The following is a 22,069-nucleotide window of genomic DNA, read 5'->3' on the forward strand; positions in this document are numbered from 1 at the left end:
TTGTTTTCTGCTAAAACATTTTTGGAAGTACTCTGATATTAAAAGTTAAAATTTTATATTTTAGTCTATATAATTATGCATATTTTCTGGTAGTTTTACTTCATTTATTCATTGTAATAACCGTATAGCATGAATTTAAAGAATATTTAAATATGCTTAAAAACAAGAAAAGACACCATATCTCAAAATTTTGATCATTGACCTCATATAAATTATATGCCAACAGAATAAGATCAATATAAGTGGTTTAATACTATAAATGTTTTTGTATTATCATCATTCATTTTTTTTGTAAAATTGGATCAAAAATGGGTAGGAATTTGAAAAGTGATAGAGGAAATTCGGACTGGAATATTTATAAAAATTGTGAAGGAAAACTTAATGCTTTGTATGTATTTAGTGTCACTGCCATTCATAAATTGTATTTCATTTTCAAAAGTGTTGAGCAATTTGTATTATTTTCACAATTAAGAAAATCTCAATCATAGTGTAAAATTTTAAGTGATTTTTCTTTAATTTTCCAAAAATATAGTTACAATGGCCATTAACTCAAAAAGTAGGTCATTGACCTACTTTTTTGAAAATGAAAAATAACACTACAATAAAAGGTATATAACACACAATAGTTGGTTTTTCATTATCATCAGTGGATTTTTTTTTCATCCTGAGTAAACGTCATCCTTAAGTTGTTTAAAACTCAATTGAATATTCTTTCAAATAATTATCAAATGCCTCAATTCAGGACAATTAATTCAGGACATTCTTTTATCGTGCTAGCACCTACTGCAAACATGTAACATGGAACTTTGATTATAATTTGAGTTGATTTTTAAACTACCTTGTACTCTATCGTATAATTAAATCAATGCTTAATCAGCTGTACAAGTAAAATAAATTTATCTTTTCATCTTAAACCTAAATAATAGTTAAAACATAATAAATATAGTTCTGTCCGTGCAAAATATGAAACATGAACGCGTGATAAGGAACATGTAGAAGAACACGAGCCGACCGCGGATCACTTGTCCACTCGCGCCGCGCTATATCTCCTCGGCCATGTGCGAGGGATGATCATCATTTAATATTTCGGGGGGGGGGGGGGGGTTAAAAATTTTTAGATATACAAACCAACCATTAATTTATTTCTGACGATGTTTCCGAGTTGGAGTAATATCGTTCATTAATTATATTCATTTTCAATCAAATGTTTAATTAAATAAATACAAGATGGACAAACAATTTTATAACATAAAATTAAAACAGTTCTTGTATTTACGACTTTATAAACTCAAACACGTTTATATTCATCTAAGTGTGCGTCGCGGTGTGCGATTCTTGTGTATGAGATAACCGCTTACCGCTAGGTAGTGCAGCCGTGGCTGATCTCCTCGGCCGTGAACGAAGGATAGATTACGTAAAGGTACAACGCACAGACACGCACAGCACGCAACCCAGGACGACTTGTAAAGTCTGCAGTATAATGACCATATTCTATCAAATAAAAGTTCTTTATTTTAAACTTAAAACCCACAATTGATCTATGTCTGATATTGCTTTAGATTGAGAATGACATTGCTTTTATTAATTAGCTGAACAGTTTCTTAATTGACACTGAATCGTTTAGTCCATAAACCTTTATGTGTAATCAAAACTAAAACAATTCTTGAGTTCGCGGCTAAATAAACTCGTATATGAGAGACGCAACTCTCGTGTATTAGATAACCGTTGACCTCTAGGTAACCCAGCCGCGACCATGGTGACCGATTTTCTCGGCCGCGGTGAGGGCGAGTTTCGTTAACCTGGCCAAATTGCCGCGAGTACTGGTCAACACGTATTACTTTTTCCCTCACATTATGCAATACCCGAACACAAAAACAGTTTAATGAGATCAATAAAGTCACAAACAACATTTTTTGCAGCGACGCCCATATCGATAAATTTACCGTTTTAGAGTTATGAAGCAAAGACTTTCAAGGGCTCTAGACCTCTCATTTTAGGGGCTATCCCCTTTTTATGGTATCAAATGAAAGCTCTGCATATTCTGCACAACTTTTGTTTTATATGTGTGTAGAAATAATTTACAACTAAAAAGTTATTGAGCAAAGATATAAGCAAAATTTAACATTTTTTGAAACATAAATTTCGATGTAATTTTTTAAGGAGTATACGTGGGTTAATCAAACATTTAAAACTAGGAGGACAACGTTCAAGGTGTCTACATTAAAGATTTGTAAATTAAAACTACTTGCTACGGATCAACTCGGAGCCTTTGCAGGTACACGAGACCCACTAAAACAATATTCAAAGAGGAATAACTCAAAACCGGAAGTAGCGATTTCACAATTTTTTGTGCTACAGTAAGCTATTGCCATTTCCAATAAACCCTGAAAATTTGAATAAAATCTAATGACAAACAAGCGAGATATTACAGTTTAAAGAAACGTCTAGAAGAAAAAGAAGAAGAAAAATAATAATGAAGAATTTCCAACAGAATCAGTACAAGGTCTTCCGTTGGAAACGGAAGACCTTAACTAGATTCGATCTCGTTGCGAGCAACGAGTGGGTCTTCCGTCCGATTTTTTAATAGATAAGATCAAACTTATGAATTCAAAGATAAAACTGTACATCTAAGCGAAAAATAGCAAAAAAAAATTTTTGCGGCACTCTGGGCTTGAACCCGGGTCGCCTTTGCCATGCCTTTGCCATGTCCACGACTCTATCAACTGAGCTCCTCGGACTCTCGCTTCAGAACTTTGACGCTTAATTTCTCGAGAATGCCTTGATCGATTTTAAAACAAATAACATATTCTGAATCAGTAAAAGGGTCACTATCATCTAGAAAATATATAAAAACAAAAAGTTGAAAATTTTCATTTTTTGAATTTGCTTCTGGTGACGACCGGAAGTGACGGCCAACATTCTCTTGACCGAAGTTCACGAGGATATTGCTAGATCTATCATCTCTGAAAATTTCAAATCTCTATCTTTACTCGTTTTTGAGAAACATTGCCGAAAAAATTGACTTTTAAAAATCGTAAAACGACGATAACGTCCGACCGGAGATCCTTCACATGGCGTCGTAATTTTATATATATGATGAATTCTGTTGATGATTTCGTTAAGCAATGGGCAAAATCTAAAAAGAAAAGATCTGGATAGTTTGTCAGAGTTGGTTAAAAGCATCAGATGTATATCAAAATCTGGTGCAGAGTTTACGTTATCTATTTCATATTTGGACATTTTACTGGACATAGGGATTGATGGTAACCTAAAAGCAAAACTTTATGATAAACGCGATGACTTAAATTTTTCAACTTTCCTTACTTATGTAGCAATACTACGTTTATCACCTGCATATGGTGTTTTTGTCTCTCATTTGTTTCGATACGCAAGGGCATGTTGTTCGTATGAACAGTTTCTAAGACGAAGCAAGCTACTGATAAACACGTTGATAAACCAGGACTATCGACAGTCTCGTTTGAAGTCATCTTTTCGTAAGTTCTATGGTCGATACAACGACCTTGTCAGCAAATGCAATCTTTCACTGAGTCGCATGCTGAATGACGTTTTTGATACTAATTGTTAGTACTAATTGTTAGACCATAATTAATCAGCTAATTGTCAACGAACAACGAAAAAAACATATTCTAAATCTATCGCATGTATTTCATTTTCAGGTTTATAATTATTAAAAGGGTAAATTTCAACGCAAAGAAAGTGTCTCAGAAAAGAACGGCCGTAAATTAATCCCTAAATATCGACACATAACGAAGCAAATATATATAAGGAATAAGGAATCATTCTTTGAGCATTATGAGGTGATAATTTTGGTCGGGGCGTGATCAAATCCAATAAATCCAATAAATCAGGGCTTTATGATAGATTTGATTACGCCCCGACCGAAATTATCCCCTCATAATATTCAAAGAATGATTCCTTATTACTTACATTTATATAATTTTAAGCTATCGTACAATTAAATCTTTAATTATAAATAAGCAAACCCCGCCGGCGCCTCAATTTGGCGTCATTTGTATTATGGGTTATATAGTACAAAATCGATACATAGTGTTATCTCGGACAAAGACACTGGATGATGTATATATATGTGCGTACATGTATGTACACAAACACTATACGCTCATTTCTATCGAACAAAGCAACTATACCATACTCTCTTAGTAAATTTTTAAGTTTTGATGGTTCGATTCGCTTGTTTTGATTTTCGTTTCATTTTCATAATTGAAGCTTTGTAACTTAAGGAACTATCGCCTGTGGTTTATAAATTCTACGTATTAAATAAAACATAGACTTCGTAAATCAGACAGTTAACAGACAGATCGATAATGAGTAGATGACAATACAATTTTGCATTTTTATGTTAACAGAAAACCATTCCATTTTTTTTAATCCAGCAAGCTATATGCATGAATGAATCTGATTCTAATTGTTCAGTAAATGAATTAATTAATTAATTAGAAAATGTAATTATAAGTTTCAATTGTCACATATTTCCACAGCATGAGATAAACGTTATATAACAATGTACTCTAGATAAAAAGGCGGAAAGTTGTAATAACTTATTCGGACATCAGTATTTTGATCGTGCAAATCCGATGATACTTTTGTGTATTGATACTAGATATTATGATTCATATATACAAATTTGCATGCATCTTTGAAAATGGCATACCGGATAATGCCAATGCATTGCAATTCAAACCTTTTATGCAATCTCTCTCTCTCTCTCTCTCTCTCTCTCTCTCTCTCTCTCTCTCTCTCTCTCTCTCTGCTGCAAATAACATTATCAGCAAGTCACAATCAATAAGAAAAGAACACCCCGTATGGAATTATTGTGCTGATTACGGCATGTGTACAGCGATTGTAGAAAAGTACATGTATTCAGGATTTTCATATCCTGGAGTTATCGTTCGTGTTACGAGGTCAATTTTTGTCATTTCGTATAGACTGGATTGGCTGCCCTTGATCGCTAGGGGGCGCTCGCAATACAGTTATTATGGACTGACGCCATTGAGCATTTGATGAATTATACAATTTGTATTATTGTTTTGTTGCAAGAAGTTGTTTGGTTGTAAAAGATACTGATTGGTACCTGGGATAACTTGACAAAGAACTCGACAGAGAACGCACAAGTGCATTCTTTCTCCCATCGTAAGTATATATGATATTTCTGCATTTGTTTATGTTTTTTTACGCGCCATTTATGATGTTAACAGGTTAAAGCTGCTTGGTCAAATTTTACATCAGAATTTGTAGGAAGCTTTTAAACGATGTTTATGCTGAGTTTGTGTATTATGATAGACATTGCAGTAGTTTTCCTGGTCATTTAAGACATATATCAACTATAGAAAATGATTAACAAAATCTGTTTAAAGCGAACTTTACACAAAAGGGCACCTTAATATTTCGCCCCTTGCAAAATTCGCCCCGACGTCAAGTGGGTAAGTTTGTATTATGAATTGTACATTTGCTAGGTATAAAGGTCGTTGTTTTGGAAATTTGGAATTATAACTTTAATTCTTTATTATTTATCTTATTTAAAATTGATGCATAATATTGGGGTTGAATAAACCCAATGAATTGTGGAACGAAACGAAAGGATTTCTTTTTTTCAAAACCTTCCCATGATGCATTTTTATATTCCCATTAAGACATTTTTATTTAATTTGAATATTTCTAACTTTGAAAGGAGACCGATTCCTGGTTGTAAACAGTTATAGTCTTCAACTTTCTAGGATCGAGAGTTTGTATGGAAAATTATTTGATACCGTATAACCACAAGAAATTTGACCATGCAGCTTTAGTGTCAAAACGAGAAGCCTGTTACTGTTGTGTATAGCAAATTCAGTGACGTTTATATCTGACGCACTTGGAAACACCCATTAAATATTAAAATCTGAATCTATTCATTGGTTTGTGTTGGGTTTTTTTCTCCATAAATTAGAGAGTTTAATCAGAGACATAAATAACAGAGATTGGCAACTTTATGTGTGTTTTGTTGTTGAAAAATGGTACGGGATTAACCTTACTTTGAGAACTACAATTTAGTGAACTCAGATAATGATCTTAAGGTCTTTCGATTGTCGCATGACGTCATTTGAAGCATTCCGGAATATGTTACCGTTTTGAGTAATAATATTAGTATTATATGATGCATGGTTTTTTTTTCAATGTTTCTTTATTTAACTTGTGTTTTACACATTTTAAGCTAAGTTAAATGAAATAACACTAATATTTAACAATTTATAGAGAGTAGTTTAAGTTTAAATAGCTGAAATCAATGAAAAACTGATAAAACCGTACATAGGAAAAGTTGACAGAGACTTTAATTCATAATTTTTAAGCTGGCAAGGTAAACATTTCTTTCCAAATTTCGATAGGAGATATAATGAGTTACAAATGTACCAATTTTCAGTGGGTTTGAACCATTATAATTATATTTAACTGTTTCTATTAAGAAAGAGGATTTTCTATTCAGATCCTCTTTTTTTCAGTGCAAAATGAAAAATGAACACAATGCAAAGACAGAAATGAACATGAATTTTATTCATTTTTGTTGTTGAACACAACATAAATTGGTGAACCCACCATCGTTTTCGCACAAAAGCACGTTTCACAGTACCTTAAAATCTTCATATTCCACAATAACAGTCAAAATATTGGTGACTCAACCAAGTTATTTCATCGAATATCTCACTTACGAATAAACTTGGTGGGTCCACCAATAATAACATTTTGGCGATTGTATTTTTTTTAAACAGCATCAAATATGCAATAATCGTTTTGTCTTATACTTTACTGATGAAATTTGGTGAACTCACCAAAAATGAAAAATGCAGGCAGAATTTCTTTATCCAAATATTTGGTGGATCCACCAAAATGAAATTTTCCAAACAAATATAGAGTACAAAGTCGGTGCAATCACCAAAAGTTTCTAAACATTTATCGACGGCACTAAATAAACAGAAACACCGCAAAACATGTCAGTTTATATACAAAGCAAGAAAGTTGGTGAAGCCACCAAAAAGATTGACAAAATTCAAAATACCCCTACTTGGTGGATCCACCAGAAATCAAGTTATACGAATTATAAAAAAAAACTAGACACGATCTCGTTGCGAGCAACGAGGAGGTCTTCCGTACGATTATTATAAGGAAATGTGACGTCATTGACTTTGATTTTCGACAACAAAACATGATATGAAAAAAGGAGTGGAGTACTAATTTTTTTTTGTATCTCTTTTTATAAGTTCTCTGACATTGCTTTTTTAAATACTTGCACTCTTCCAATTAAGATAGAAAAGATGAGAAAATCATTATGTTGTTAGGATATATTAACGTATTATACCTAATCTAGCTTTAATAACCTTTAACAAAATGGCTCTGAGTAAAAGGATATAGGTATAATACTTTAGAGTCCTTTGGTTCCCTAATTTAAGAGGCCAGCCCCTTTTTCTTGATATCATATGAAAGGTCATCTAATTCTAAACACATTTTGTTCAACAAGTGTTTAGAAATTCGTTATCGTTCTGGAGATATATGAGAAAGAAGGTTTTAGGGGCCAACTTTTCTTCTGTATTGCATTACAAAATATTTTTCCTTTCTGAGATATGGGTGATCAAAATTTTATACTTTTGGCCCCTAAAAACCCCTAATTACGAAATACATGACAAAATCTTTACATTGCTTGGATACATAACTGTGAGATAAACATATTTGCTTCTATAACATTTAACAAAATATCTCTCAGTAAAGTGCTACAGATTAAAGACTTTAGAGCCCTTTGGACCCCTTATTTGAGGGACCAGCCCCTTTTTCTTGATTTCAAAGAAAAGGTCATGTAAATAGAAACGTTTTTTACATTACATATCTTAACAAAATATTTTTCAGAAAAGAGATAAACAAAGAAAACCAGAAAAAATAACGACGTTTTTTAAATATCAATTTTCGGGTCCAGGCGAGCTTCAGCGCCTTTTGAGTCAGACAAAAATGAATACCTAAAGACACATCTACAATCTTTCGAATACAATCCCTGAAAGTTTGAACTCAATATCTTCAATCGTTAAGGAGAAGATCCCAGGACAAGCCGACCCTCTGAAAATCGCTAAAACGTCAATATATCAAAAACGGAAATGACGTCATCAAAATAAAAAATTACGTATAAAGTTTAGATCAGTATCTATCATATCTGAAAGTTTGATGAAAATCAGTTGAGTCATTTTTGAGAAATCGCGTGCACAAAATTTGTTGGAAAAAAAAGAAAAATAGCGAAGAAAAAGAAACAGAACGAAAACAATAAGGTCTTCCGTTGGAAACGGAAGACCTTAAAAATACAAAATTGGTGGATTCACCAAAGAAACTCCAGGCCGGTAACAATTAGTTTATCGCTGCTATTCAGTTTACATAAAAGATCAGAAAGTTGGTGAATCCACCAGAAAGATCATCATATCATCAAAACTCGTAATTGCCTTTGGATATACAATGCCATAAAAAAAAGAAATACGTGTAGAAAGAAATTTCAAAGAATATTGAAATATCATGAAGTGTTTTTGAATTACAGTACTGAAACATTTTATTACTTGCTTTAAACAAAGGGTTTACATATAACTTTCTCATCATCCATGATCAATATCTCCATCTATTTACAGCATTGTTTCTTACTGTTCTTATATAGATTAGTTTTTTTTCACAGATGATTTGTACTAATCAATATAACTTATTGACCATTTCCAATCAGTAAAGTGGATAAAAATTCTTTCTTTAAAAAATGCGTAAAGATGAACGGGAAAAGTTTTGGTATTCCTACGAATTTTGCGACGCTTAAACCATGCTTGTTTACCTCCTTCGGATTTCTTGTTACATGTAGGAGAGTCACCCATCCTTATGTAGAACGTTTTCACTATCGAACTGTTGTTCTTCTAGTGAAGTGGACGAGTAAATTTTCTCAAATCACACATACTATTTTGCATCAAGGTGTGAATGTCATAATTCAATGAAGTTAATAATCATGTTGACTTTAAGAAGTAGTTCAATGGGATCAATATTTCCTCCTCAGTTTTCAGCCTCGTTGCTGAATCATGCATTGACATCCTCATGTGCATAAGAAAAGGTGCACCTGAAAATACATAATTTTTTTTCAATCTTTTTAATTAGATCTTTGATAAAGGCAACAAATCTATGTTTCCTATATCAAAAGTGATAATGCATTTCTATCCTTAAAAATAAATACATTTTGCCAATAAACAAATAAAGTAACTGATTACACCTTCTGTATTTTAAGTCTTGTGAGAAAATGTCCTTAAGCTATAATTTCACTTTTGCTTGATAAATAATTATTGTAAAATTATTTTTAAAAAAACAAACCCAACTATCATTTTTGAAATAGAATAAATGAAAGTGTGGAAGTGGACAGGCTTTGGCGGATCCAAGTTAGTGGGAGTTAGCATAAAATATATATACTTTAAATGAAATAATATTAAATAAATACGTTAAGAGTAAGAATATTTAGCGAGAACTTTTTACGTGGATTAACTAACAAAAATCTTTGAAGACAGTGTAGGGCGAGTTCATCAAGTTACGGGCAGATACATTGGATCGGACAACTTAGGTTCAAAATCTATCCCAAGGGGTCCGTTTCACAAACCATGCTTTTGACTAAGTAATATTTTGTGAAACAAAAACTTTTTCTTAAGTCCATTACTTATCCGTTTCACTATTCAAGTCTTATCTTAGGAAATTTCTAAGTTATGTCTTTACTTTAAAAAGACAGGTCAATCGATGTCTTAACAACTTAACATGACGACTGTTTATGTTCTACTGAAAAGAATAATACGCAGATTAATAAAGCACATTAAAGTGGAACAAAAATAATAAATTACACGTATCATTAAAACCTGTTTCACTTTACTTCTAAACTAAAACATTAGAAGTTAAAATATACATAATATATATCGTCAATTAATTCCTTTGGTTTAGACTTTAGACGTTTATATTTTTTAGATTATCTGGTTACATCAGCATTTTTAATTTTGGAGTAAGCATATCTGTATATGTTAACACGGGCTATTTATAATGGACCAACTATAGACAAAAAATACACTCGATCGTAAAAATTTCAGCAGTGACCAATTTCAGTTGATTTATTCAGTCATATTCATATAATATCTAAAACAAAGAAATATATGTACATGTAACAAAAAACAAGAAAGATACTTTGATCAATGCATTAAATTAAAAAGAAATACCGTTTACGAAGAACATTACGTGATTTTTTTCTGCTCGCTTATGCATGTAAATGGAAAATTTCATACAAAATATCAGTATATGTATTTAGACATTACACTATTTACACTCTATGTACGCATTTTTTTATAGGTGAATAAGAGAATGAAATTTTATATTCACTTATAAAGTTTACATTCTTGTTATATTGAAAAGAATTTATACATAATCGGTATTAATTTAGCGTTAACAATATGATATGAAAGTGATTTACAATGCATCTTAATTAAGATAAATCAACTGTGCTACGCTAAGAAAGTTTTGTGAAACAGCTATGGTAAACCTTGGGAAATTCCTAAGTTATAAATTAGGCATTTCTTAAGTGCTATCTAATGAATCATCTTTGGAAATCTTTGTGAAACGGGCACCAGGAGTATTGAGGGGGGGGTGTCTTCTTCTCCAAAACAGTCTTTTATCTGATACATTTAATTTGGGACGGTGATAAAACTTAATAGTGGCATTAAACCTAACGAACAAAATCTAGAAGATATACGTCCCACTAAGCATCCCCTTCCCCTTCTGTAATTAATGTCCTAATGCATGTACAGCTGTATTTATGCGATTGCGGGTTCATATTTATTACAATAGATATTGCAAGAATAGAAATATTTCAAGCTGCATCATTAAACCACATATTAAAAAGTGGAAAGCCGGAAATGTTTGTATTTTTTCCAGTCAGATGCAATAAAAAAATCTTAGCAACATACATCAACTGTATACATTTATATATGATCAATTTTAGTGAATTTTTTTCGCATTGTCACCTCTTTTGAATATCACGCCAGTTGCTACTTGATATAATTTTTTAAACCATGTCAAGAAAATCAAATAAGGAAAAATTCGGACACAGTATAACGTACAAAACAATCTTGTTGAACACACAAAGCCCTTTAATGTTTATCCTCTAGTGTATCAAATACGCATCATTTGTTAAACATGGATTTTATTTTACTACTTCCATCCCATAATTTATATGTTAAGTGCCCGTGAATTAATTTGACTATCTTTTAAAAGTTGTTGTTAATTGAATACTAGTAATTAAGATATTTTGGTTAAATCAATAAAATCTGAATTTGAGTTCAACTGCGGTCAATTTAGATACAGATGACTTTAATAATCAGAATACATAGAGACTGTAAAGAATATTTTTTCCTTAACTAACGCAAATCAGCATATACCTAATTAATATAGAACAAAAAGATTCTTTATCAGTTGTTATCAATTTCTCGATGAAAATCAAATCTAGAATAGGACATAATTTTACAATGTAAAAACTTTTATAAACACTTGATTCATTAATTATAATCTAGACAAGGCAATCGACCTTAAATGACACCAACATCAAAACATGTGTTATAATCTTAGAGGCAAATATATCATTGTAAATACTGGTATGCATTAAACTAAATGTGTGCGCTTTTTGAATTTGCGAAAATGTTCTGAATTTTCATGTAGCCTGTACTAAACGTTTTTCTTAGTTTATGAAAATCAAAACGTTCTACATGTACTTGTGTTTTCTTGGACAGACCTTTGAAGACTACGACGAATTTATCTAGCTCGAAGTTCATGTCCCAATTTTGATTCAATATTGTGATTTTTTAAAGGAAGACTATAAACATAATAATTACTATATAAAAGAGTCTAGATCGACGCATATATTTTATAAACGTTTATTGTATGACAACCTACCTTCGGGTAATGCTTGTGAATGGATCTTTTCAGCCAGTAGATTCATTAACAGGCGCTTGAATATTAGTATTTTGACATCTGATTCAAAAGTAGGATGATGATCACAGCAACTTCCGAGTCCGAGCGTGTAGCCTTTTACGAGGTTTTCGAGAAAATCACGGCACATAACGGAGGAGGCTTTGTAAGAGTCTTCTAAACGGAAAAGAAGGAACATTAGAATAATTTGGCAAGTGATGTTGATCCATCTCTTAACATGGTCAATGCAGACGTATTTGACAAATCGCAGAGTGAAATGCCGAGATAATCACCAAAATGAATGCTATTGAGATATCTTTCCTAAAAATGCAGTGCATGAAATAGAAATTCGAAATTTAAATGTCGAGTTATTTGCCAATTGGCATGATAGGCAATTGAATTGTTCTCGACATGACCCGCTATTCAAAAGAGAAACATCGAGAGTAATCTTCACAATAGTCTGTACCTTGACCCATTTTCTCAGCGTCCACATCGTTAGAATTAATAAATGTAGGGAATTCTTTAGATTATGTATTTTATGTACAATTTGTACTCAGATTAGTCTACTTTCTCTTTATACTTTGACTTCAACAATTTAAAAACGTACCTTTGATTTTTTTCCCTCTTCATCCATGACTAACATGCAGTAATCGAATACGTTGTTTGTATCATCGAAATGCAAAGCTTGTAAACTATAGCGCAGACCGACCTGTTTATGCTAATACAAAAACGACACAGCATGGCTCCACGGCAACAGTTCTACACTAATTAGGCCGCACCTCAGACCACTCACTCAGTCTAGATTTATTTTCCAATGAACAACAGACACGTCTTCTTTCGATATGTAACATACTCTACGATCTATCCAAGTCGCTCTCTCTCTCTCTCTCTCTCTCTCTCTCTCTCTCTCTCTCTCTCTCTCTCTCTCATTTTATTCAGTGTTTAAGTAAACAGAAGATATGTAACTTTAATGTCACACACTTTTAAGTCAGAGAGAGAGAGAGAGAGAGAGAGAGAGAGAGAGAAGGGGGACAGACAGACAGGTACATGAACATGTAGGCAACCAAACAGTCATATAGACACTGTTTGTAATTTGTAAGCATACAGCCATAAGATAAGTCAAGAAATTTGACTCACGGGTTTGTAAAACTTTGCAAGGGTAATAGGGTTGTTCACATATCAAAAACTAACTCACAACGTTATACGAGGAATGTCCAAAAATTGCGTAGATAAGTAGCGTTACTCACTTGATTATGAAAATAAAAAATGCAAAAGTTAAAATCAGCATAAAGAAATGAATATCGTGACGAAAAGTACTTTTCATATTAAATGATTTAAAGAAACTTAAAAAGGGATAAAATTTGTTCAGGCTCATTTTTTTAACCAATAAAAAATTGTTTCATTTCGTAGTAAAATGGCGACGTCAGCGTTTGAGGCGACGCAAAGATAACAACTTTTGTAATGATCTTTAAACTTTAAGGCGATATAAAAATCAACATAATAGCTAAGAAATAAATTTTGTTATCAAATAGCCAAGCAACAAAGAAAGTCCTCATACGAGTAAAATGACATCAAGTGGAAAAAAACCCTCAATCGATAGACAGAGTGACGTTATACAATAATTGATGCAGGCATGTTTGTAAACGAGACATCGTAAATATTCATGTGGGGAACATGTTCAAGGAAAATGTTTTCTCTGATGTTGTTAAGAAATAAAACGATTAATCTGATTTTTCCCATGTAATTTGGGAATATGTATCATATTAAAAGCTTCCGTAAATAATATGACTAAAAACGTTTATAATTGTAATTGTGTAATCTCTCTCTCTCTCTCTCTCTCTCTCTCTCTCTCTCTCTCTCTCTCTCTCAAAACAATAAATAAGAAAGGGTATGTGCAGTATCATCGATCATTGCGGTGATTTAGAGGAACAACGATTAAAATATTCTTCTTCTATATATGGAAGGTCTGTCGGCATACCTATGTCAGATGGTACCGACGATGACATGGAATAGACAGAGGTTTTACGAATTAAACATGGTTTACGGTTGGAAGTCTGTCATTTGTTCATAGGGTCAACACAGTCCGTGATTTTATTGAAGAAAACATTTATATTGATTCCGGAAATATTCACACATCTCCCTCTCATTTATTTTACATTGTGTGATTTAAGGTTATATGAACGTATGAACGATGTAAAATCATTAATTATATGTAAGTATAAATATTTGCAAATGTATTTTATTTCCCTTAAATCAAGCTACAAAATAGCAAAAACGTAGGCTAGGAAATATCTATTTGAAGTCTCAGTGGTTATCGCGTGAGCTTAAACCATTTTCTACATTGTAACAATTTTGTTTATTTCTTAATTGAACAGCAATAATTATTGCAATCACCTAAATTTGATGAATGATTCAAAACAGAAACAATTTCCGTATCAAAAGGATATCAAGATACTTGACTTTGAAGACGCTCCTTATTGGCCACCCTTTCTGAATTATAAAGCTGTACTTACTCGACAGATATCTGCCTCTTTCTTTTTTCATTCTTTATCTCTCCCAAAACTTACAGATTTTAATATGTCTATGTGAGGATCTTACGACATGTAGATGCCTCATTTGAATTCTCTCTCTCTCTCTCTCTCTCTCTCTCTCTCTCTCTCTCTCTCTCTCTCTCTCTCTCTCTCTCTCTCTCTCTCTCTCTCTCTCTCTCTCTGGGTGATGGTTAACCCTAATCCTGACCGACCATGCAGACACATGGAAATCGCTTCTGTCATCTGCTTGGTCCCCCTGATTTTGACGAGTGCCGATTATGTAGTGGAGAATTTCATCAGGGAAAGTGCGATTTCTCCACTTCACAGGCGGGCTCCGAATTTTGACATCGAGTGCAGATATTGAGGTAAAAGCAGAATTTCAACGGGTAAAATGCGATTTATCCACTTCACGTGGAAGGCCCCTGCTTGATTCATGTTCATATATCTTCCCACCGAGCGCCGGGTATTGTCATTTCGTCCGATGGGTCTGTGGATCCGTGCTGAGAGTAAGTCATCGCTTCGAGAACCGGAGCAGACTTGCCGAACCATAACCGCAAAGCCTCTGCGGACAGGCCCTTCTTCTTCCGTCGTATCCGTAGCGCCGGCTCGGACAAGACGAGCATCACCACATAGACCATGCGGAGTCGGGCGTCAACGGGTACGTTCTGTGTTCGCTTCGGAGGGGGGTACCGCACCCGGAGCCGGGCCCAAAACAGCACTGTCTTTGTGTTCCCGGTCCGTCCAGACTGAGGCAAACTTCCCCAGAGTCAGGATTAGGGTTAGGGTTAAATTGATTTGCTAAATCTGAATAACTTCTTTTCAAGGTCGGTTAAAAAGAAATTACATGAAGTTAATCGCGTTCGCTAAATTCTTTTCATTCAATTACAATTTATTGTACATGGGATCACAACAAACAATATTTTCATCATAGTAAAACACATATACATGTATATACACTGGTGTATCCACACGTACGTGTAACACCTTAGCGAGGGTGCAAGGGATGGGGTATCGTCTTAGGTGTGAATAAATGAAACAAGGGTTTGTAATTTACCCATTTACATGAGGTCATGAAGATAAAATATCCCAAGATATTTTTTGTGTGGTATTACTTACCTATTAGTAACTTAATTTATCATGTTTAATTATATTTGAGAGAGAGAGAGAGAGAGAGGGGGGGGGGGCTCAACTTCGTTTCTATATGAAGAAGTTCAACGATCTATGTATGCACAGGAAACTATTTTAAGGAACGGAAAATATACCAATTATGCTAGTGAACAAAAATTGGATTTCCTCATTTGTCGTCTTTATATTGCATGTTGTTCAAAGGGGGTTTATTTGCTACATGATTGTATATTTTACAATGGGATTTACGTAGCTTCCATAGTCTGTTCTACATTTATTATCAATTTGTCATTTTTCACATGTTACATGTACATATACATGTAGTTGTTTGTTTAAAAAATTGTTGAAACTCTTATGTACATCAGCCGGAATCGGACAGTCGTCCTGATATCAAAATGTATCTCAGATCTATGACAAATGATGAAGCGCTAATCACTTGGTGAATTAACATTAAGAGGACCACAATCCTATCGCGTGTCAATTGGGTACAGCCGGATCGATCGAGTTGTACAGTGGTCCTAATTGGTGGTCCTGCATGTAATTTTATGTCGATAATCGTCCAAATAAATTCTTTCTGCATGCTCTGGGCATTACTAGCAAATGTTAAAAAAATTCAATACCTTTAAAAGGGGGCGTGGATTGTGGAAATTTAACAACAGTCTACTTTCAGACATGAATTATGTACAAAAGGTAAAAGAAACAATACAAGACATTTGCAAACAATATCTGGTAAGAGACACAGAGGATATAGATGATAGTTCATTTCTAGATGTTCTACTCATGGAAATTAGAGGTATTACTATTTCATATTCCACTTTTAAGAAAAAGGAAAGAGAAAATAAAGAAAAGTCATTACTCGAAGAAATAGATAAATTAGAGTCTGAGGAAAATATTAATTTACATGCAGTTGAAGAAAAGAGATTATTACTAGAAAACATTAGGAAAGAAAAGATGATAGGGCATATGATCAGAGGTAAAGCTAGATGGGTTGAGGAAGGAGAAAAGCCTACCAGATATTTTTGTAACTTGGAAAATCGTAATTATATTAATAAAACTATCAAAAAATTAGAATTAGAAGGAAGTGGTATGATCTATGACCAGGCAGAAATTCTTAATGAAGTTAAAACTTTTTACAAAAATCTCTATGCAAAAAGAGATTCTGAACTATTGGACCTAGACCTCGAAGATATTATTCAAATCCATATTCCAAAATTAGATACATGTCTCTCAGAATCATTGGACAGAAATATATCTGAAAATGAAATTTATGAAGTCTTAAAAAACATGAAAAACAATAAATCCCCAGGTAGCGATGGATATACTGTCGAGTTTTTTAAATTCTTTTGGGTTGACCTAAAGGAATTTATTCTGAAGTCAATAAATTGTATTTTCTCCAAAAAGGAACTTCCTATTTCTCAACGTTTGGGAATTATATCATGTTTGCCGAAGGGAGATAATCCTAGACAATTTTTAAAAAACTGGCGACCGATTACACTTTTGAATGTTATATATAAACTTATTTCAGGTTGTCTTAGTTCAAGAATTAAATCTACTTTAGATTATCTGATTTCTGACACTCAGTGGGGCTTTATTAAAGGAAGACACATAGGAGAAAATACCAGATTTATATATGACTTAATGCATTTTACTGAAGTTAAGAAAATACCAGGACTATTAGTGTTAATAGATTTTGAAAAAGCCTTCGATTCGATTTCTTGGTCTTTTATTTACAAAGTCTTAAAGTTTTTCGGATTTGGTGAATACATTATACAATGGGTTAAGATTCTTAACACTAATTTCAAGGCAGCTGTTTTACAAAGTGGTTTTTTATCAGACCAACTTTGTGTTGAGAGAGGATGTAGGCAAGGAGACCCTGTTGCACCTTATTTATTTCTTCTTTGTGCTGAGATTCTATCAGCCTTGATAAAGGAAAATAATGATATTAAGGGCATTCTGATACATGGTAAGGAACATAAAATAAGTCAATATGCTGATGATACATCTTTAATTCTTGATGGCTCACCAAATTCACTATTTACAGCTTTTGATACTTTAGAATTTTTTTCAAAACTATCTGGGTTGAAAGTAAATAGCTCTAAAACAAAAATAATTTGGATAGGATCAAAAAAAATTTCAAATCAGGTGTTTCATCACTCTAGATGGAAACTTGATTGGGGTTCAACAACATTTAACTTATTGGGTATCTGTTTTTCTGTTGATTTAGAACAAATTACTGACCTAAACTACTCTTTGCAGATTCCTAAAATAAAAAGTATAATACTGTAACGGGATGAGCGGAGGCTACTCCAAACAACAACAAGACATCTTAAATTTAACAAAATTTAATAACAAAAAAAAATAAGAGAAAGAAAGAAAAGATAGAAATATAAACACTAAACCACACAAACACTCACACACCTTTCACTCAACAAGAAAAAATATGATGTTTATACAAATGACCAAAAATAAATTAGAAGAGTGTCCGAATCTCCGGGGCTGTAGTCCTGGACCAACTACGGACAACCACAACTAGAGTAGTTTCGTCACCACAATCATCATCATCACCATCGCCATCATAATCATCGACACTATCGTCAACATCATCAACTACAACACCATAGTCATAAAAGACATCATCGTCATCACCATAATCATCTACTTCATAATCATCACCGACGTCACCATGAACGACATCATCTACATCATCTTCATCGACATGACCATCATCATCGTCGTCGTCATCATCACCATAACATCATCGTCGTCATCAACATGAACATCGCATCGTCATCGACTTCACCATGAACGACATCATCTACATCATCATCAACTTCACCATGAACAACATCATCTACACCATCATCATCGACATGACCATCATCATCGTCGTCGTCATCATCACCATAACATCATCGTCGTCATCAACATGAACATCGCATCGTCATCGACTTCACCATGAACGACATCATCTACACCATCATCATCGACATGACCATCATCATCATCTTCTCAACATCAACAATATGACACTACAATAAGTGTACAAGTGACACCATAACACCATAATAAAAACACTATTGTATAATACATCATATAAGTATCTCACTGATAGTATCAAACTATGATAATGTATAAATAGTATTATATTAAAGGCAACATCTCAAAATATTGTAAGTATATGGTAACTAAGTTATTTGTTTACAGTAAACAATATGGCGTCTGAGACTTCCGGTGACGCACTTCCGCCCAAGTAGTTAAGTGGAAAAAGTGACAATAAATTGTAAAATAAAATAACGCATAGAAAATAGCCCTTTAAATCACCGTTTCTTTATACAGCAATAGCAAAAACTGTACTATAGAAAAAGACGAATTCCATTTAAACACTCTCGCTAAAGTCACACATCAGTGAACACACAGGTAACTCTACAGTGAACAATGGTCAAGGTGACTTTATAGGACGACTGCGTAATACTAATAAAAAGGCAAAAATTTACAAATAAACTACACCAAACTAAATAAATACTTACCACGGTCAGCTATCCGTGTCCGCGTCAAATGCTGAACTTGTGAAACTAAAACATGCCACACAGGCTTCTAACACGATACCCCCTTCACACACTAAGCACGTCTTTATTGCTGGACAGCTCGGCCGGGTATATCTTAGCGCCTATTGTTAGGGTCGGCCAAGCACGTTGCAAAGAATTATGGGAAAAATAAAATCGGGTGTGTTTGATATGAACAGTGATTGTCACAAATACAACATTGGAATAGAAGAATTCTAACTCCAATTGGTCGTGTGACTGTAGTAAAGTCCTTAATCATTCCAAAAATCAACCACTTATTTATATCATTGCCGACACCCAGAAGGGAGACAATTTTATCTCTCAATAAAGACATTTTTGAATTTGTTTGGAATGCAAAGTGTGACAAAATAAAGCGTTCAGTTATAACTCAAGACTATCAACAAGGAGGGTTAAAAATGTTAGAAATGAACAAATTTATTATGTCATTGAAATGCTCATGGTTGAAAAGATTGATTAAAGGTAAAAAGTCATGGATAGATATTTTTGAAGCTATTAATGGTGTACAAATTGTTAACAAATTACTTGATTTTGGTGATGCATTCATATCAGAATGTGTAATTCCAAAAAATAATGTTTTTTGGCAAGATGTTTTCAATTCTTTTCTCTGTGTTATAAAATCTTTTAATGGGAGTTTCGTCAAAGAAAACCTCCCTAGTATTCCTGTTTGGTATAACACAAACATTAAAGTGGGTATGAAAACACTATTTATAAAAAGCTGGTATGAAAAGGGTGTCAAAATAATCAGTGATTTTCTTGATGTGGATGGAAATCTTTTACCACATGATATTTTTCAACATAGATTCAATATGAATGTCTGCATTATGCAGTATAACAGTGTAGTAAGTGCCATATCAAGATATCTTAAATCTTTTCTTACAAAAAATTCATACCAAAGGTTTATTACTCCATACATTCCAATATATTATAAATCTTTGTTGTTGTATAATAAATGTACTAATGTAGTGTATAGACAATTAAACTCTTGTAATGTATTTCCTACTTCCATATCCAAGTGGGAATCAGAGTTAGTTCAATATGGAGCCAAAATATGTGTTAATGATGCTTTTAATGTATGCTTTAAAACAACCAAAGACTCTCAGCTACAATGGTTACAATTTAGATTACTTCATAGAATTCTACCTGTGAATCATTACTTAAAAAAAATTAAGGTGGTGTCCTCTGACTGTTGCTCATTTTGTAAATATGAAGTTGAGACAATTCAGCATGTCTTCATAAACTGTGAAAAAGTATCCACAATATGGAGCAACCTAAGCTTGCATATTTACCATGCAACTTCCTTAAGACTTGGTTTTAATGTAGTTAATATTTTGTTTGGTGAACTTCCAATGTCTAAAAACAACAAAGTTATTAATTTAATTATTCTATGTTCGAAACAATATTTGTTTACTTGTTTAAAAAAAGGCAAACTGCCATGCCTTTCTGGACTTTTATCTTATTTATTTAACAAATACAAGGTTGAAAAATATATAGCTTGTAAAAATTTTGAAATGCAAAAATTTGTCAATACCTGGCAACCCTGGTATTCTATCTTTGACACTATGATTCAATCTTAGTCATGTTATTTGGCTTAACTAACACTTTGTTCATTAATTACCAATTTATGTGCTTTCATCCGTTCTAATATTCTTACTCTTTATATTTACCATATGATATTTTTGTTTTTGTTTTTTTTTTGTTTTTTGTTTTTTGTTTTTTGTTTTTTTTTTTTGGTTTAATTCTTTTGGTATTTTTTCAATTTAAGCAGCCTCTACCAATTAGATTGAGTGTGAGAGAGTGAGCATGCGTGAAAGAATATTTAAAAAACTGTATTGAATTTATTTATTATGTTTCTTGAGAGTAAAATAAAAAAAAAAAAAAAAAAAAAAAAAAAAAAAATTCCGGAACGGATTATTGGTGCAGATATGTGTACCGGGTATACGATTCACGCCCATTCCGGTCAATCGAGTTTCCCTTAACTTCAACTTACATGCATCAGGACCCGCAGCTTAAACATAGACTTACATACAGTTCCAACTCAATCACAGTGGCAGTTTTCAGCACCGGTGTGCTTTAGGTCGCTAAATGTAGATGCATTACAGCGCACGCAACTTTTTTTTATGGACAAAAGGGACATTTTGGCAGAAATAATGGATCCTGTGCTTTATGTAAAACTAAATCCTTTTGACATGCATGCCAGATTTAAAAGCAATTGTAAAGAAGTTTCGAGAAACAATCGTGATCCTGATAATGAAAATCTTTCATTTTAATTGATTTCCATCGACCTTTTTTTTTGTAAAGGACAGTATCCACAAACAGAACCTATTAAACAGGTTAATGTTTTCCACACCAGCAAAGAGTACTGAGGATATGATTCTCAGCAGTTTAAAATAGAGAAGAGAACCAACAGAAACGTAGCATCGTTTTTGAAAGTGGGGGGGGGGGACTCATCCAAAAAATCTTGACATGCCCCCCACCCCCACCCCCCAAAGAAAAAAAAGCGGAAGGAAAAAAGAATAAGACACCTTTCCATAATCATGAACATCCTAATCCGTTTTACTGTTCATTTCCTAATTTTCAATTCTATTCTTTGTCCACAATTTTTATTTTTTATATGTAAATTTAGGAAAAATCATTGATTCGACACCCCCCAAAAACAGTTAAACTGATAAACAGCTGATTAACTAAATGTACAGTGCTGCTATCGTAAATATTGACAAAACATGGCTATCCTATCCAATAATCTCCAAATAAAATTTATTCTATTCCATCTTATACTTAGGAATAACATTTAAATTAAACCAAATTTAAGACTATATTGTTTTT

The 22,069-nt window shown here is 33.1% G+C and overlaps 2 long non-coding RNA genes across 2 annotated transcripts; both read right to left on the reverse strand.

The window, feature by feature from the left end:
• Positions 1 to 8,353: 8,353 nt before the first annotated feature.
• Positions 8,354 to 12,761, reverse strand: LOC117686057 (uncharacterized). The gene is made up of 3 exons (XR_010712989.1): positions 12,614 to 12,761; positions 11,992 to 12,183; positions 8,354 to 9,136 (listed from the first exon to the last, which is right to left on the reverse strand). It is a non-coding gene; the product is annotated as an uncharacterized lncRNA (long non-coding RNA).
• Positions 12,762 to 17,992: 5,231 nt separating this feature from the next.
• LOC136274569 (uncharacterized) lies at positions 17,993 to 19,414 on the reverse strand. Its single transcript, XR_010712990.1, has 2 exons — positions 19,190 to 19,414; positions 17,993 to 18,691 (listed from the first exon to the last, which is right to left on the reverse strand). It is a non-coding gene; the product is annotated as an uncharacterized lncRNA (long non-coding RNA).
• Between the last annotated feature and the right edge of the window lie 2,655 nt (positions 19,415 to 22,069).

Source organism: Magallana gigas, chromosome 4 (genome assembly GCF_963853765.1).
Source record: "Magallana gigas chromosome 4, xbMagGiga1.1, whole genome shotgun sequence".
In the NCBI taxonomy this organism is placed as follows: Eukaryota; Metazoa; Mollusca; class Bivalvia; order Ostreida; family Ostreidae; genus Magallana; species Magallana gigas.